Below are 20,469 nucleotides of genomic sequence, written 5' to 3'. Positions count from 1 at the left end.
ACAAACCTTATCTCAGCTCCCCACTAGTCACCTCGCAGTTCAGCTGGGAGATACACAGAGCTTTTCCAATCATTGTCACAGACTTGCACTTCACAGAAGCTCTCTTTTATTGCCTTTTTTTTTCTTTTTTCTCCCACAAGTAAAGTGTGCCCCTAGCAAATATGGATTACTAACCCTCCGATCTATGGGGTTTTTTTATCAGGTGGCTGTAGCATTAACTAGAGAAGCTATTGCATATTGACCTCAGTCAGGTGACAGCAGTTTTAATTAACCTTCATCATACTGACTATGTTAGGAGATCAGGGAGAGGAAGTTCAGCTCATTCATACCCTGATCTTGTGTGTCACGCCTTTATGATAGTAGCACACAGGGTTTGCAGTGAAGAGCAAGTCCTCTGCCAAGCAAATAAATTCTCTGCCCAAGATTTAGAGTGAACTGGATCTCTTTGTAGAAGTATCTCTCACTATCAGTGGATGTAATTGTGGAGAAGCATTTTCATTTTATTTCCTAGAGTTTGGAATGACTGGGATTAAAAAAAACAGGTGGAGCTCTGCCCCCATAATTCACTTGTTAAAATTGGCGATGAATGTTGTTTTATGCAGCTTTACAGCTACTAAGCAGAACTCTGTTTCTTATTCCATTCACTAAGGAACAGCTGTTTACAGGGAAGCAAGAATGGGAAATTCCCAATGCTTCCCATGCCTCTTCAGCATCAAGCTTCTGGAAATCCCAAATAGTCAAAATCCTCATATTTTGTCCAAAGCAAAGAAAGCAAAGAAAGAGGATTTGTCTGGGAGCATTCAGTTACACAGCTGTCACATAACAGGCACATTTGGCTCTATCATTCCTCTTATTTAGTTAATCTTTTTATTTCCTAGGTTGAGGACCAATGTCTGTCTGGAAAAGACAGCTATTTCTTGAGTTCTTTCCATCTCCAGAGGTCAAAAATTATCTACTAACTTTAGCTTCATTGACTTTCTTGATTTAGTTTCAGGACAGTATCGTGTGAAATTCCCTGATCAGCTGCCCTCATCCCCAGGAAGCTTTAATGCTATGTCATACCTCACATCTATAAGTTTCTGTTGCCCTTGGAAATCGGTTAATCTTGCTTTGTCTAGGTCCTTCCCAAAGACAAAAGTTTGGCTGATAAGCCATAAATGTAACGATAGGTAGTTAACATTCCTTTTCCTGGACAAACAAAACAAAACATGGTTCCCTTGGTGGTCAGATAATGAGTTAAAGTTTTTATTTCTCAATAGATATTCCTCAAACTGTTTGAGACTTCAGTTCAGATGGGAGAATCTGGGCTTGAGACATTTCCCAAAGTAAACCTCATTTCACTTTCACTACCACCTGCTATTTCCCCATGGCGCACAAACAGTTACATATTAAAAATTCTGACTAACTGTATTTAGAGAAGATAAAATGTCATCAGATTATACGGCTGAGGGCCTGATTCGATAATGAGCTTTCCCTGTTCCACATCAAAATACTAAATAAGTAAATATATTTTTGCAGTTATTTCTAATCTAAAAAAAAAAAAAAAAAATCACTAATTTCTCTGTGCTAGGTTAACTGCCTAAACTAAAGTAAAAAGTATGCTTTTCAGTGAGCTGTAGGAAGAAGTTTTGAACAACCAAAGAGTTTGGAGATGGTTGGCCTCCTTCCTTTGACTAGCGGAAGTCTGCAACTAGTGTCAAATCAGTAAAATGCCAGCAGGTTGACACAGATCTATGTGTCTACAGTAATTTTAGGTATGTATGGGACACCGGAATTCCCAAATTTTTCATAACTGAAACAGCAGCTTAAAACTTTGTGGCAGAGTATACACCTGATTTAGCAATATATTTCATCCTGTTTATATCTCTTTTAGGCATATGAATAATCCAGATGAATCAGTGAGATTATGACTGTGTTTAAAGTTCAATGTGTATTTTAACCAAATCAGTTAACTACTCACCGAATCAGGACCTATGTGAAAATGGACCAGACTGTTGAGGTTTTCTTGGTTTAAGAAAAAGGAGAAAACAGCAAGGAGAGGCTGGCTCAGCTCTTGCAGCCTGTAGGTAGAAGTCGCTCTGGAATACAACAGAGTTCATGCACTGACCTTCTGGAAAAGATAAGGAACAATAACCCTAGAAGAAAAAAAAAAGTCCAAATATATTTCTGAAACACTGTATTTTCTTTTCATTACCTTTTTTTTTTTTTTCAGTATTTTTAAGATTCATGTGTTTAAGTAATTAAAGGAAGAAAAAATCTTCTGTGTCTGATTTTTTCTTCATAAAAAAGGGATTTCTGAAGCTGGATTGCTGCTGCTATTTAATATCTTAAGACACAGTGTAAGTCCACTTATGACACATTTGTTGATTACCTCATCAAAAAGTAACTAAAAAGAAAAGGAATGAACAGCTCTCTGTGAACACAAGAGATGTAAAAAAACCCCGTAGGAATATTGTATATGTGAAGAATAAAATCAACACATATTCTTTTAACTCTCTTTCATACTAATAATCAAGTGATTCTTCTAATAAAGCAAAAGCCTTAATTGTCTTTAAATTCACAACATTTCTCTGCCATGGTAGACAGAAAGCAAAAGACAGATATTAGTAACCACTTCTTAGAAAGACAGTATGTTGCATTTATTTGATACTTCCATGTGCATTTCTAAATTGTATCCCATAAGCCGCCTTGTAGTCCACTCCCTAGTCAATATCTCTTCAATTTAGCTAGCAGGATGTTATGGAACAGTGTGTAGAAAGCTGTGCTAAATGACATGTGCTTGCAAACAACAAACTTCTCTCCCTTCATCCACAACATCGGTCATTCCATCATAGAAGGCATAATTTGCCCCTGGTAAATCTATGCTGGTTTCTTCAAATTACCTTCTAGTACTTCATGTGCCTGGAAGGAAGCTTCCATCAGGGCACTGTCTACAACCTTTTGAGGCTGCAGGGAGGCTGACTAGCCTATAGCCTAGACTGTCCTTGTTACCTTTTTTAAAAGGTAGGAAGCATTTCAGCTACACACTTTATAAGATTTCCAAACTCACACATGGGTGCACTACAGAGTTACCTCTTTTTTTTTTTCCCCCACTAAAACAAAACATTTGCTGTCCTTATATTGAAGTTAGCCATTACAATACTTAATTCCTCATATTGTTACTCTTCTTATAGAAACAAACAAAACTTTTAGCTAGATCTCTCAAAAAACCAAGAGTGGTTTCTGGTTATATGCTTATTATTGCTAAGAGCTAAGTAGAAACAAGAAGCAGCTGAATATGGGTCAGTACTGTGCAGAATGTCTGATACTTCTCTGAAACATGGGACTTTTAAAGTGTGATTTGAGCAATAGTGCAGCTCACAGGCTTTATGGCTGGGACATTCTGTAGGCATGACATTCATTGGCATGTGCCACACGGTTCATACACACACTGCATATATGAAATTTCAGAAGGGAGCACGATAGGGAAACGTTGCTTGGACATCAGTGGTACTTTAAAGTATTGTCATCCAGGATTGCGGAATCTCCATCCCCTAAAGGATTTTAATAGACAACAGTTAGTCAAATGCCTCTCAGTGATGGTGGGTACGTTCAGGTTAGGCACAGTAGACCCTGAATTAAGGTTCAGAATTAGAAGACCTATTGAGTTTCCCTCCAATGGAATCTTCCTTAATCTTCAGAACTCAGCCATGAGATTCAGTGAAAAAATAAATGAAATGAAAGACATGACATCTGATTGCCAAGAAATTACCCACTTCCATTTCAGTTAGTGCAAAAATCCCCTGACTTAGTGTTCAAAAATGATGTGTTTCAGGTAAGATGTAAAACCTAGATCCTAAATTCATAAAGTTAGCAATTTCCTCAGAGAAGTGTTTTTCATTTCCAAAAGATTGAATCTACTCCTTGCCCTACTGAGTCCCAGTTGCTGTCACTCACAGTATGTCCTATGCAGCTACAGTTGGACACGCTGTTCTTTCTCCTTTTCAGTCATAAACTGTTGGCTCTCTTAAACAGCTCCTGCCTTTCTGAGAGTCACAAAGTAATTGCTCAATTGACTTCATTTTAGAGGGGATTAAGTGATTCTTGTATACTGCTAGCTGAGCTCTTCAGGTTGAAAGGAGCTTTGAGAAGACAAGGTGATGTTATTCTACAAGCCAAGGAGACAAAGGATGAGAGTGTTAGCACAAAAAGGAATAAGTAGCTCCAAAATCTGATATACTTTATGCCCATCATGCACTAAAAGTACAAATTCAGGCATACCAGCACCAGAGCAAAAGGTGTTAACTTATAGTTTTCTGCATGTTACAAAACTTCAGTTAGGTCTCAGAACAAGATGTTTTATTTATATACTGAACTTCACCGGGGACCAGTCAATGTGCATCAGTGGTATCAGGGGTGAGGTTTTGTAACAGTGAAATGTACTTCTGAATCTCTTTGGGTTTTAATGCTCATTGACTTGGACAGGTAATCAATTGCTGTATCTCCAAAGGCCCATAGATATTGACTTTGGTCTCCAAAAGACTTTATAAAGAGTCATTTGGGGGATACTTTCACTTCAAATTGAATTGTGGACCATTAAATCTCTTTAGTAAAATACTGGAACAAACACTAGATGTCAATGCTCCTTCTGCATTTTTAAATAGAACACAAATGCTCCTGGCTGAAGATGAGGTTCCTAGAAGGATCCCAGCTTGTTCTTTTTCTCTGGCAGATTCTTGAAATTGTTATAGATTTCATTTCCCCTACAGACAAAATGCATTAGTTTTACAATACTCTCTCTGCTTCTCCTACAAGACAATAACACAGATACCTCCTTAGCATTAGGCATGGATCAGCTGTGCAAATTCTGGAGAGAAGGGAAGGGGAGAAATGATATGGCAATCAATTAGTTTGATACTTATCTCTTGGTTTCTTGCCTACACATTTGGATAAAGGACCTGGGGATGAAAGGAGATGGGAAAATTTACTTTAAACAGTGGCTTTTTTGTTATATGTCACCTATTATGCATCTGTACAGATGACTAGATTTTTTTTTTTCACTCTGCTGAAAAATCAATGATACTAACAGAATCTACAGGATTAATAAGTGTGGATGACTCAGCTTGCTTGGCAGTAGCCAATACATTGGAATTGCTGCCATTTTGCCAGATCAATTCTATGAACTGTCAGAGTTTGATACTGTCTAAGTAGCAAACTATTAACGAGCATTTTAAGTAGCAAACACAACTAAAAGACACTTTTCAAAAAGGAAGTAGTGTTTACAAAGAAGAACGTAGTAATGCAGCAATGTAGGCTGTAGTAACCTTTTTGTGACTCATTAATAGTTCTTAGGATGTTTTATATGAACAAAGTTAGTCATTATAACATAGACAACATGAGTGTTATGTAAATATTTTAAGTAAGTATACTAGCTATATTTTTCTTGTATGCAATGTATTTACTGTGACATTTATTATGTCCAAGATCATACATCCTGCTAGATATTTTTACTTCAGTAAAAAACCCACATGCCTCAAAATCCTCTGGAGCTCCAGTTTATGCCTGTGAGTCAGTATCTTCCACGTGTCCTTAGCCCTCCCACCCCCCGTCACTGCCCTTCAGCTTCCACACTGAGCCAAAGTCCTGCAGCAAGCCAGTATCTGTGAGGCGAATTCAGGCCACAAGCCTCTGCACCATGAGCCAGGCAGGGGTGAGGAAGCCAGGTGTGCATCAGTGACACAGTGTCTGGCAACAGAGAGTGTAGCCCTGGTTTACCAGCCTGTGCTTGATTCCACCTAGCCCTCCTGGCTTCTTTGAGCCCAATACCAGGTATAAATGTCCTGCGCTACATTTGCCCACCCTAACCTTTCCAGGCACAAGACCCAGGAACTCCCTCTGTCCCATGAAAGGCTAAAAGTTGTCTTCAGAATATGCAGAGGTACTCCCTTCTCCAAACTTAGCAAGGTGGTACTAGTGCCATGGGTAGGTGCTAATTCAGTGGAAGGGGCAGAGGAAGGTATGTTGGACGTAATGGGTTTCACAAAGGGCACTGACACCTTCATGCATTGTAGAGTACAAAAATGTTATTTCATTATCAGGAATAAAGTTCTTCTGTCATACTGAAGTTATACAGGCTTCCAACAGACAGGCTGCTGGGAAGGGGAGTCCCCATTTAGCAGAAGTGACAGGTTGTCTGTACTATTGGGAGACTAAAAAATGTGGATAGATAGATCAAAAGGCAGATAGACAGATAGGCAGGCAGGCAAGCAGGCAGAAAAATAGGAATACAATCTGGCCTGCCTATCTATCAGTCCAAGTACTGAGAGCCCACATTAGAATATATTTCCACAGAAGTTAATCCAAATATATTTCCAACAAAATTAATAAATGAAGAGTACTCTTACATCATCAGAATGCATCCCTAGAAGTACAGGATCAGCAGCCATCTCTGCCTGCAATCCCCATTTGAGACTGGACTTCAGTCCCTGGATCCCTTCATCACCAGTAAGGTCCATTGCTGCAGGCAGTGAACGATGCACACAATGCTTCCTATTGCACATCCGAGAAAAATGAAAACACAGCCTCCCAAAACAGAGCCTCTGACCCTCAGTTCTCTGGGAAGGAAAGCTTTGTGTCCTCACCTGCATCTCCTAGACTTCGCTGAACCTCTCCTCCCAGGCTGCTCCCACTGCCTTGGCCTTGGGAAGTGATGTGGTTTTTACAGGGATTTGGAGGTATACCATAAGCCAGAGCTGTGATCTTCATCAGCTGCATAAACTCCAGGAGAGAAAAGGCCTTTTGTTGGGAATACTGCAGAGCCTAGAGCCCCTTTTAATCCATAAATAAGATTTGTAATGCCAAACTGAGGACAGACAATGAAAATGCCCTGATTTTAGATATTAAACTACTCCCCCAAAAATACATCCAAGGAGATTTATATACACTGAATAATATATGTATTCCTCTCAACAATCAGTGTAGCAAGTGCTTAAACCTATCGTCACTCTTATTACCATGTTATTTATCTCTCTGGTGTTTTTATCTGCTAGTATTGGGTTTTCTTCTAGCAGTGCCTCCCTAACCTTACTTCACAGGTATTTTTAATCTTGGGTGTTATGCTGGTTTTGGTTAGCAATTCTGCACGCTAATTTACCTGTGTGGTCTAAAGTGATTTGTGCTCTCAGTGCCTGAAATAATTTCTTGGTTTTCCCATCTCTGCATCTTGTTTTGTGCCCTTCTCATCTCTGCTTGTACTCTTTACCTGTTCCTTCCAAGTCCAGAGCACCTTGTCTTTTCTCCAGCTGCCCCCTTAACTTTCTCCATAATTCTGACACTTAAAATTTGCCAAAAATTTCGCCTCATGGATCTCTACCACTTCAGGTTTGCAGACTCTCCCTTGGAGTTGGAGAACTGAAGCAATTCAAAGCACGGGAAGGAGAGCACGCAGTTCAGTTCCCCTCACAGTATCAGCAAGAAACAAAACGATTTGCTGCCACACAGTGATGGGAAAATCCAGGCTGGATATGAGAAATGGCAGCAGACACAGAAGTGTTTAAACATACCTTTACCCAGGCAACATCAAAGTCTTTTTACTGCCCCATCTTTCTGCTTCCTTCCACGCCCTCAGAGCTGCTCACTTATGTGTGCCTGTCTATTCATTAACATCTAATTAAGGCATACATCTGCTGCAGCTTTACATCAGCATTGCATTCCCCCACATTAAAACTGCCTGGATCTTTCTGTCTTTTCTTCATATTTGTTTCCGGTGCACCAAGAGCAAAAAAAGCTTTTTCATGCTGCTTGACAAACAGAGGGAAAACAAACTCTGGGTTTTGAAGAGGATGAAAGAGCAGAATATGCTTCTCATCCAAAAACAATCTCTCCTCAGGGATGTGCCCCAGAAAGGTGGGGAGGTTTCTTTTAATTAAAAGAGCAATGAAGAGAAAAGAGCATCACAGCTGTAGACACGACAGTCAGGACAGAAACCGGGTAAAAGCAGTTTTGTCTTTTTTTGCCATGGGAAGAAGTTGCACTCTATCACTTTACCTCACTTATTCAACTGCTTGTTTCCAGACCATTTCTACATACCCAAAAGGTAAGCCAATGCCACAGATTAATGGCCAAACCTGAGATTATTTCCTAACCACATTTCATACCATCTCTTGGGGTGCATTGCTTACAGAGATCAACAGTGACAGACACAACGATGTCCCAGAAAGCCCTGCTAACAGGTAACAACGCCTCCCCTCCTTTCTACCCGCCCCTTCTTAAAGGGAATATTCACAGCTGTTTCTGACAAGTCTGAGAAATGGAGATGAAGCAGGCAGTCCCAGTGTCTGCTGGCACATCTAGTCTTGCTCACTCTCTTTTTCTGATCATGGACAGATTTCTCCTCCGAGTTATAAAATACAGATCTAGAGGAATGATCCTGCATATTTTCCAGTCATCCCTAAGCACACCATTGCTTGGCCACTGGACTTGCTTTCTACCAACCTTTCCAACAAATGCAACCTGCAATTTCATAAAGATGCTAAAATGCTAAACTCCAAACCAGGAGCAAAATTTATAAACTAAAGAGCTTTATGATAAAGCAGCATGCAGCGTTCAGTCATTACTTTTATCAGAAGTGACTGTAGTTTCTTCTCGATACAAAAAATATCCCACTGTGGCATTTCAGCACAGAAATATCCACCATAAAGGCAGACTGCATTTAGCAACACAATGCTGCCTGCCTCACTGCCAACAAGAGAAGACTTCCACACAGTCCACAGCTCTCAGACAATATTGCATATATTGATAAAATTATTTAGATTGTGGCTGTCATCACTCAGGTTCTTTGACTTGCTGATGCTCCAGAAAGACTTGCTGTTTAATTGCTTAATGTGGAGCTCTGGTGGTAAAGCACACAGAGACGTGACCACATCTATCAGTTTCTGAGAAAACTTTCCGTATATTTTATCTGTATCTGCTTGAAACTGAAATATAGTTTTTGTCCTAGCTGTGAGAAAAGAATTGGTATACCTAGAAGTAAATAGCTTTGTTTTGCTTTTATTTGCAATTTGATTATAACTATATTTATTTTGCTCTTGGATTCACTTGAATTCCCTCTGATAAGACATACAGAGTATGTCTGTACACACATCTCAAAATGATTTGTACACACATCTCAAAATTATTTGAAAGACTTAAATATTGATAGCACATGTAAACTACAAAGGCAATTTTCATGGATAGATTTTAAGAGTGGAGATCTTTTTTCCTCTCCTCCTTTACACAGTAGGCCAAAAATCTCACATAAATGATTTCTTCTTGAGAGTTTTATCTTATTTTGAGCATTAAGATATATTTTATAAAGACATTGAGACTTGATTTAGAAGCTGCCAGTGACAGAGAATCCATCATAACTGGAGGAAAGTTGTTCCACTGATTAATTACTCTCTTTGAATTTACCTCAGTCTAGCTTCCAGCTCCTGAATCTCATGGATCTATCTTTCTGACAGAAATACCACCTACAATAAGCCATCTCTTCCCACCATCACCTCTTAATTTTCTCTTTGATGCACTAAACAGATTAAATTTTCTTGGTTTCTCCCTAGAAAAAAATATTTTCCTATTATTCTTTTCTGAATCCTTTTCAATCCTTCATCAGTTTTTTTGAAGAGTGACTATTAGAACTCAAAACAGAAGTGTATCATTAGTGACAGAGGTTCATGACTCATAGCAACAGTTATAACTCTCACTTAAGCAATTGAAATAGCTAGAAAGAAACATGCAAGTCCCTCTTCGTGCCATGACAAGTGCAAAAATAGTACTCCCTTGTTCATGTACGATATTTCCCGACGAATTCTTCAGAAGTTGTATTGAGCCTTAGCTACATCAGATTGCCCACTCATCTTCAGGTTTTTCACTGCTCTGGTGCTCTTCAGTTACTGATTTCAAAGATGAAGTCCCAGTTTCCTAAGACTGACACACTTTCTGCATGCCTGGAAATATAACCTTGTAAGGCGACCACACAAAAACGTTTGTGTTGAAGTACCTGCTTGTTGACTTCTGTAAGCAATCCAGAGCAGCCTCTATACCTCATATGCAATTTATCATTATTATTCATTCACTAATTCTGTGTCATCAGAAATTTACAAGTGTGGTATTTACAGGTATAGTCCTCCTGGGTTAGACTGGGCCAAGAATAAACAGCAACAGCATCTGCCCAGAAACCAATCCATGGGACCATGACTTGAACTTTTGCAGTTACTCTCAGTCACTACCCTGCTTCTGTGGGCTCTCTTGATTTTGTTTAGTGGTAAATTCTCATCAGCACATTTTTCCAGTATATTACCTCTCTCAAAAATGCCTTGGATATATTATATCACAGAGATGCCTTCACCGAACATGTCTGAGATCTCAAAAATTATACTTGTTTGCTTGACAGGATCAATTTTCTATAAAAGCATGCTGATGGCATTAATTATGTTGCCATTCCTTTCTGCTTTCCCATTTGTGTCCCATCACTGCCTTTCCATGATTTTACCATGAGCAGTTGCCTTATGGTTTCCTAGGTGAATTTGCTGAACCCTTTAAGTAATTAAAATTTTAATGCGTGTGAGTACATACTGCAATGTTCCCATTTTTTCCAAGATTTGTTTAAAAAAAAAAATCCATGTCTAAGGGAGTTCTTTTCCCATTCTTTTCCTTTTTTTAAAGAAGTATTCAACTGCTGGTTTTCAACACCTCCTATGATTAACATTAGAATAGGAAGGATTTCATTATTACTGTAATCTTTAATACGTAACTATAGCATTCTACTTCTTTTGGGGCAGTATATATTTGTGAGTATATATTGAACACTATAGCTTGTGACTATAAACTATAGGTGTTTTTCAGACTGGATCTGTACAGAGATTAAATATCTGTTTTGGCAGAAATAAATAAGGTGATTATAGTCCAAAGTTTACTAGAAGTTTAGAGCAAGAGACCAGAACTCCACACAGAGCAGAAAGAAAGGGTTTGTGATAATGCTTGTGATTTCTGAAACTTTATTCTACTCTTTCTTGTGCACATAGTTCCAGTTTTCCTGAAGGTATCATTTTCTTTCCTCAGACAAATGGAGGTAGTGGAATACCCTTTGAATTCCATCAGAATTTTTCTTAATACTGGAAAAATACGGTTTTTATTGGTGAATCATAATTCATGGGAAAGTAGAAGCTGTTTATAGAATTTATAACTTGGACTCATCAAAAATATTTTTATTGCAAAGAATGTGTTTTGATGAAAAACTCTCCCCAACTGAAAATATGTTTTATTATTGGATAAAATAAAATCCCAATTTATTTTACTCCATCTCCTTGAACCAGAAGTACAAAAAAGAGACTTTCAAAAATCCCTTTTTTCTCATGTTTTTGCAGTTTTGAAACTGAGAAAAAGGAAGAGCACCATACAAAAAATGAAAATGTAGCGTGTTTTCTCAAGGAAAAAAATAATTGTGGAAACTGTAAGAGAATAGAATTAAACTTTTCTTTGAAAACTTTCCATGAACCATATTTCTCTCTTTCTGATTGACTTTAGTTGTGTCATCCAGAGCAGGAGCAGAAACAGTCACCACGTGATACAATAGGACACAGTTCGAATGGCAAATCACTGGGATGAAACACTCAAATTAATATTAGCTACATGAGTGAAATGGGTTGGAACAAACTATTCATCAAACAATTCAAATAATAAACTAATTAATGCAAATTGTGATGTGTTCATGGAGAAATAACAAATGCAAAAAGGGCAAATTTCATTGTCAAATGAATTGTTCTCAGGGAATAATTCATCTAGCTGCAGAAGACAGAAAAGAGTCGAATGCTAATGGGTAGGAATGAGGAGAACATAGCATAGAAAAAGAGCTAATTCGTAGATGGCAGTAAGTCTACTGACTGCTAGGGAAAAAAGGGAACTAGATAGATACTGCTGTGTCTCATGAAAAGTTGGACATACCTGAGGTTTAAGCCCATGTGTTAGATTTTACAAGATTAACATTTCAGACTGTAGGCTCTCTGAGAAAGTACCTTAAAATGAATGTGCATCATGTGACAGAAAGAAGCTCTGCTCTCAGCCAGGTTAACTAACCTTAAAGGAAATGATAACAGTTATTAATAATACATGGTTATAGAACTATTTTTTTCATTCTGCTAAATTTTGTAGAAACTCAAGAAAATAAAACATTGTATTAGAATAAACAAATCCTGCAGAGTCATGATATATTCATTTTAAATACAATCTGTGTTCTTCAGTTTTATTTATTTGTCTATTTAACAGTACTCTCACACCTGCTTGCTGGACACTGCGGCCCCCTAGAACCAGTTTCTGTTTCAGTAATGCAGAGCTATCAGGAGGATTCGGAGTCGTCTGGGCATTCAACATCTCCTCAGCACTTGCTGTTTCATTGTGGCAAAGCAGTATACATGCACAAATATATACACACAAAGACCTGAATGCACAGCTCATTTCTTTCCGGATCATATTGATTAGTTTTGGAGAGGGGTTAGAGAGAGGGAACTGTGATGTCTGTTGTCATTGATTTCCAAGATAAAAGAGGAATTGACCAGCAAAATCCTGCCCAGCCAAAAGATAACAACACTTAAATACAGTCCAAGCAGTAAGCAAAGGATTAGCTTTGCTGAAGTATCAGAACTGCTTTTAGATAACATTAATTTCAAGTAGAGGAATGTAGATAGTTTGCTGTTTCAAGGCCAGGAACACTGGGGGTTTTTCTCTTTCTCAAGTTTCAACTCTTTACTAGTTATATCCCCAATGGCCATTATAGGATGCCCCACTGTTTACTACAAACTTAACTTTCTGTACTAAAAATATCTGATTTTGTTTTTCATTCTTGATCAAACCTATTTTAATGAGGTAATAATTATATGCAAGCTCTTCAGCTGTCAAATATATGTTAAATGGGGAAACATTTATTAAATGCGAGCACTAATACCGGGAGAACCAGTTACCGCGACATTTCTTAAAAAAGAACAGAAGCTGTTCAACACCTGCGTACTCTGTTTTGTACCAAACTGCTCTAATTAGCACATTTTGAGATATGATTAGAGCACTAGAGGAAGCTTTCCAAATGCCATTAATTATGGATGTGATCTTAAATTATTCACTTTGAATATTTTTTCTTGCTATGTCCCTTTTATCTTCCACTAACTTTTTGTTGCATCCTAGAACAGATCCAATTAAACCTCAAATGGAAGTTTGTTACGCTAAAGAAAAGGTAAACTGAAAATTAATCACCTTTTTTTTTCCTAAGGTTCTTGTCCTAAAAAGGGAGAATGTGGGTGAGAGTCAATTTTTTTCCCTCTTAAACATTCATCATTCTCTACCTCAGCCTCTGCTGGTATTGGAAGAGCGATACTCATAAGATCATTAAGCATGAAAATTTCCATCTCTCACTGAAACAATATTATGGAATGCAACAAAATATTTGTGTAATTATTCATTCTTATTCCTTTTAAAGATTACTATACCAGATCAGTTATCCAAGCCTCTGGTATATCACAGGTATTGTAATACATGGGGTCTAATAGCTTGTGACCAACTGAAGAACCTTTTCCAGGCTCACATGCAACCAGACCTGTCAGGAATAAGTCTGTGCAAAGAAAGGAGGATGGCACTAGGAAGGAGGGAGACACAGAGAGAGAGAAGGGTGGAGTCATAATGTAAGAAAAAGGAGAGAGAGATGGTGAGCAAAGCTGAACACAGTCCAAGGTAAGAAGCAGACTGAGAAGGAATGATAGACAGAGGAAGGCAGTGAGGGAAAGGGGGACCTTTTCCTTAAAGTAGCAAAGGTGGCTGCTTTCAGGTTGTGGATGGTGCAGGGTGCTGTGGCATGCAGGGCACTGCGATCCAACACGGTTCTGAGGTTGCTGCTCCCTGCACTGATATCTGTCTAAGAAAGGTCATCTGGCCACCAGCTTTTTGTGGCTTTACACAGATACTGGTTGGAACCTTGGGTACCTGGCCCAGGTATCATACTGACTAACTCACATGCTCATATCCACATGTCCTAAATACCTCTACAGTGAAAAATGTGGACAGCACAGTGGGTAAATTGCTTTTGCTCCCTCTTCTCTCTTTTATTTTTTCCCTTCCACACATTAAACCTGACTTGCTGGTGTCCTTAGCAGGACACAACATTTTTGTGGAGATAAAGAAAGAGAATTCATATACATCTATTCGAAAATAAAGCTCATATCTACACATAATACACAGAGACATAGTAAAAGCTCCCATGTATATCCTCTGGACTAAGCAGAATAGTGAAAGAACCCTAGTGCATGCAATGACTGAACATTGCCCTGGATTTTTTTTTTTTTTTCTAGGTTTAAGTCCCTCCTTTAAAGCTTCTGCTGGGACCCATTAGAAACCACTAACATATACTTGTTTTGCTAAAGACTGCTGATAAAATCCAGTGAAAAGGAATGACAATTCTCTTAAAAGGTGTCTAAAACATGTGGCTGTAGAAAACAGACAGAAGATGAGCTGTACTCCAAACTGGAGTGCTATCACTTCACACAATAGCCACATCCTTCTTAAAGCTAAACAGAGCTGAAGTTGGTCTCTGGATAGGAAACCTCCAGGGAAAACACATCTAGGAGAAATCATTCAGAAGTCTGTTCTCCTGCCGATTCAGTGATGTTTTGTTGGTGTCATGTGCAAACTGTCCTCTTACTGATAAGAGGGAATTTTTCTTGCATTTGGCATCATTAAAGCTCTTTAGGGAGACTATTTCTGACATCCTGAATCAATACCTTATGTGGCTATTACCCACAGTCTACTAAAACACTTCTGATATTTAATTTTACCTTGTCTTATTCATTAACTTCCTCTTGTCTTGAAAATAAGTCCTGTGATTTTGGCATGAGGTGCTGTATCCCTAGACATTACCAAGAATTCACTCACATGCTTGAGTGGGCTAGGCACCAGGCTCAAAACAGGTAGACATCCCATTCCTTATCCTCACTAAATCAGTGGAGGTTGCATCATCTCTCACAGCTGCATCACAGTATCAGGTCCATACTGGACAATCAGAAACCCTATAGAACTAAGTGAAAATGCAAAATGTAATCTTCCATTCATGAAGATGGGAGAGAGACTGTTACTGGGTGAATAAAATATATTTAAAGGGTTTTTACTGTCCTTTCAAACCCTGTAACCTTACCCACTTTATTTCTCCATGTTCATACCTTATCCTCCATGATCACTTGAGACTCTAACATACCATAACAAAGAGATTAGCTTCCTTGAGCTAGTCATTCCTTGCTCTCAAGGTCTTGGCATTGTACAGCAATGGGTCTGTGCAGTGAGCAAGATGCTTTCTGCCACCTGGAACTTGCTCAAAGTCACCATCAAGTTGGCAAAGATCTATGAAAAAGATAATATTTCTAATCGGTCTATCAGCAAAAGGAAAATCTAATGGAAAAAGCAGGTGTTTATAGAATGGAATCCTATCTTTAGTGCTATATACACACTGTTTGGCTTATACCTTGAAGTTTTGAAAGAATGAAGTTATTGATTTTGTAAGTTCATGTTGCCTTTGCAATATTGCCAGTTGCCTGCAAAAGCAGGCTGGGAAAAAGAAGAAAAGCTGAACAAAAGGCAGGGAACTATAAAGGAACCCAAATCTTCTGTGTTAACTTCTCTGCCTACAGTTACAGATGCGTAAGTACATAATGCTAGAGTATATAACTCCAATGAAATGACACTAATATAACTTAGAGTAACTTCATTGACTTTCTCAGTAAAATTGAGATCAACAGAACAATCAAAATCACAGTAAGAAATATCTCACATATGAGCTCTGACTCTTTGGTATCTTAACATTTCTTACCAAGATTAACATTGTCACAAAACATTGCCGAGTGTAAGTGATAGAGACATCCCAGCAGAGGACTATTTCAAATGCTCTCAAATATCACCATATACTGTATTTCACACACAAAAAGTTAGCATGTGTCATAGATTCTTTATATTGAATATTCAATGCATATCTTCCTGGCAACTTATTAGGACTGACATTAGGGCAGGTGGAAGAGAATTTCAGACACCCTGCACATGACACTCCTAACTCATTGTAAAATTAATGAAAATTACTTCTATTTAAAGTGAGTTTTGTCCAAATTTATTTTACCTTATTTTTGCTGAAAACGTTGGATTTCTAGTTCCTACAGCCTGCTATAGGTATGGCACCAGATAATATCAGCGGCTCCAAATCTAGTGCTAACCACAGTGCACTGTACGTGAAATGAGCCATAACAGGTCTTAAATGGAAGCTGTCTGTATCACATAAACACTATTCTCTAGTTGCCCCAGTATGAAACATAAGTAGACGGGCTAAGGTACCAATAGAGGAGAGAAACTGAAAAACACCCTCATATTTGACAGCTACTCCTGAAGGTCTAGAGTGGGGCATCTTAGAAAGTAATTATTCATGCCCATTCAATTTTACATGGATGAAGGATTTTTTTTCCACTTGGGTGTTGAACAAACATCTTCTTCAAGAATTAAATATATTGGAGAAATTATAAAAAAAAATATTAGCCCTGCCTTCGCCCATTTTCAGCTGTGTTGGGAAATGTTCTGCACATTTTTATTTACATTAGGAGAGAATGTGAGCAGGAAGGAAATGAATACCAGTCAGTGCTGTAAAAACAGATCTACCAATGCAAAAATTATGTATCTGGCAAATCTTCAGTTAATCAGCAAGGAGACTTGCTGTAACCATAGATCCTGCATGGCATAGGTATATTTGTAGTCATATAAGAGTTTCCTGAGTAGCTTAGGACAGCTTATCTGTCCCATCTCCCTCTCCTCCCCTATGAACTTCCAGGAGAATTCAGTGTGTCCAAAATGAGGAAGATAAATAACAACAAGAGCCAAAAATATAATACCGAGTAAAATATCTATCCCTGCATTACTGGCCAGAGAAATCCTGCCAATCCATCATGCTGGAATGAACTCCCAAGCAAGTACCGATGGATGGCTTAGGAAACTCCAGCCAGGGTCTTTCTCTCACTTTCAGGCCAGACTGGTAACAATCAAAGGCAATAGCATTTTCAACTGGCCTAGAAAGCAGATTTTAAAAGGCTGATGTGGCTTCAGATTGTCTTCCCAGCAGAATGTTTCCTGGTCGCCTCTCTGAGTACATCTCTTGGGGCCACCAACAAAGAGGCTACAGGAATATCCTTTGCTTCATTGGTACAAGGTCAACAATACCGAATAAGGAACATGCTAGGAGCTATTCTATAGTTTCCTTCCCCATTGCTCAGTTTTCATCTTTTAATGCCCTGTACACGTTCCCAGGACACCCTCAGAGTGGCACGTAAAACTCCCAGTTGATTGTCAGACTGTTGCTAATTACCGATACCTAAAGGGAATCCCATGTAACAGATGCAGGGATTCTTAGCCAGCCTACTTCCAAAGGACTAGGCTGGCAAGCCCTAGGTTAAGGAATCAAAGGCTTGTAGATTCATGGGGACAGTGGTTTGTTGCTTTCACAGTCTTTCCCATCCAGCCAGGCTTGTAGTTAGCACCTGCACTACATCAAAATTGCTGTTCCAGATCTAGGAAAATGCACAAATTATATTTTATCCTAATTGGACTTATTGTGTCCCATTGGACTTTATTTTCTACAAGTCATTTAAGGCAGGAGATGATAGTTCTTCAGGGGAATAATATAATCATCTTTTTCTTTCACAACTGTTTTTCGAAATATAATAGGTGACACTCTCTTCTCCCCCCTCCCCTTGTGGAAGCAGTTCTCAGGCATGGCAGACAGGAGTGCTGTTTTACTAGAAACATTTTTTTCAGATGCTTCCTTTCATCTCAGTTTAAAATTACCCTTCATATCTTCTGCAAACATTAAATATCACCTGGTGAGTTTTTTGTCTGCTCAGATTCATTCTTGTCTGTGTATTCCAGAACATGTTATAGTCATCTTTGCTACTACTTGCAATTACAGGAGAGAAAAAGTATGTACCTGATTGATATGGAATAAAGCTAAAGCAGACATAGACTCCAGCAGCTATAAAACACATTAGCTTTTCTGGACAAGGGAGTTTTCAACCTCTTATAAGAATGCTTTGCCAGTCACACTAGTTGCCAGTAAATAAATTGGTTCGTATCTTGCCAATTATAAATGTAGCAATTATCTCTATATATGCTACTATCACTTTCCACACTGTACGTACTATACTGAAGAATGTCTTTCCTCCCAGCAGTGAAATTCATCCCAAACAGACATTTCTGGGCTCAGGAAGTGACAAAGGCTGCCAGACACACACAGAAGATTTTTGGTAGACCAAAGGTAATGGTCTGTGTTTGAAATGGACTAAGATGGCCAGGTTACTACATCTACTCTTGTAAGAAAAATCCAATTGTGATTCTCTAATGATCAGAATTTTGAGGTTTGGTTTTATATTTCATCTTTGACTGTGACTTTACCTCCAAAGTGACCCAATGTCCCCTTGTGTCCTGGTTGCAGCTGGGACAGGGTTAATTTTCTTTCTAATGGCTGGTATAGTGCTGTGTTTTGGATTTAGTATGAGAATAATGTTGATAACACACTGATGTTTTAGGTGTTGCTCAGTAATGCTTACATCAGTCAAGGACTTTTCAGCTCCCCATGCTCTGCCAGGTGCACAAGAAGCTCGGAGTGGGCACAGCCAAACTGGCCAAAGGGCTATTCCATACCATATGACGTCATGCTCAGTATAGAAACTGGGGGGAATTGGCCAGGGGAGCAGTGATCACTGCTCGGGGACTGGCTGGGCATCAGTCGATGGGGGAGCAGGGAGAGTGAGCAAGCAGCTGTGTGGTGCTTGGTTGCTGACTGAGGTTAAACCACAACAGTCCTTTTTGGCACCCAATGTGGAGCTTGAACCCACAACCCTGAGATTAAGAGTCCCATGCTCTACTGACCAAGCTAGCCGGGCTATCAACATTATTCTCATACTAAATCCAAAACACAGCACTGTATCAGCTACTAGAAAGAAAATTAACTCTATCCCAGCCAAAACCAGGACACCTTGTCCCAGCTTGTGTAACAGAATTGGTGTTGGGTGCCAGGAGTGGGAAGTTAAGAAAAAAGTTAAGACACTCTGATGACATGAAAAATGGTTAAATTTGTTAAAGTGAAAGCCCAACCTTTATTCCAAAGGAAGTCAGGCCTCAGTTCAAAGCACCTAAAACCATATATTTTTTTAAATCTAAGAACATGTATTTGTTTCCCTTTCTACTCTCAGTGGATGCATAGGGGCTGATACAGCTACTGCCGAAGATGAGACTCTGTCCATTGATTCCATGGGCATCAGTTGGATTCCCCATGCAGTAAAAGGTAAAAAAGCTGTGTCTCATTTATGCTAGGACTCATTCTGTCCTGAACACATAAAGGGATCTTAAAAGGCACAATTGCAATTTGTGCCTAATTTTAGCTCCCTCCACACCAACCAGAATGGTGAAAAAAAAATTATATAGAGGCATGAATCAAGTCTAACATCTTCAAAGATTAGCAATTCATTTAATGGCTGACCAGGACTATAAAAGCCTAGATATTTTATGAAAAATATGTGTTTCCCATGTGGTCCTGATAACAGTCGTAAGTCTGCAGCTTTAATGAGAGGTGACAATAACCATCAATTTAATTTCAGGATTGACTGAGACATGGATTCTTACCAGTATTCCCAGAAGATTCTGAAGGACAAGGAGGTGTGCAATTAAAGCTATCTACATCATGAAGTGCAGACAGTGAAAAAGCAGGACCCTAACCTAAAGTACAACTCCTGCCCAGTTTTTCCCACTGTAAATTTATTTTTCTTGGCAACATAGTTTACACTGTCTGATAGATGCCATGCTGCTCTAATTCAGTGGCAACGCCAATTACACCTCTTCATCTGAATGTAAAGTTTGAGGCGTATTATGAAAACTCAGATAACATCACAGTCCATATTAACAGAGCTGCTGAATTTGTCATTTAACAGAACCTCTGAACTATGCTTTGTTTTGTGTTTAATATTGTCTCCATTTCACTGATGGGAAACTGAAGCAAAGATCATGAAATATTTGGCTTTAGAAAGGCTTTGGAAAAATTCTTGCACATTTTCTTGGTCACGTCAGTGTCCTATGACAACAAGTTAAGAGTGGTGAAATGACTTTTACAAGATTATACAAAATGTCAGTGACAGAGTTAAAAGCCAGAGGTCCACATTCTCACTGCCTTTCCTCTAACCACCTGTATATCTTGCTGTTCAGAAGACAAGACTTCTGCAGTCTATACACTTTGGCTTTTTTGCTCAACTTGTGAGCAAAGCATACGCCCATGTGAACAATGTGATAACTCTTCCATTTTCATCTCCCATGCCTTCTAATTAATGCAAAACATGCCAGAGTTACTTAAATACACAAGTTATAATTGGTAATGGGAAGGTAGGGACAAGATTATTTTTTTTC

This window comes from Ciconia boyciana, chromosome 3 (assembly GCF_034638445.1).
Source record: "Ciconia boyciana chromosome 3, ASM3463844v1, whole genome shotgun sequence".
Taxonomy (NCBI): domain Eukaryota; kingdom Metazoa; phylum Chordata; class Aves; order Ciconiiformes; family Ciconiidae; genus Ciconia; species Ciconia boyciana.
The sequence above is the reverse complement of the archived record's forward strand: the minus strand, read 5'-3'. Positions refer to the sequence as shown.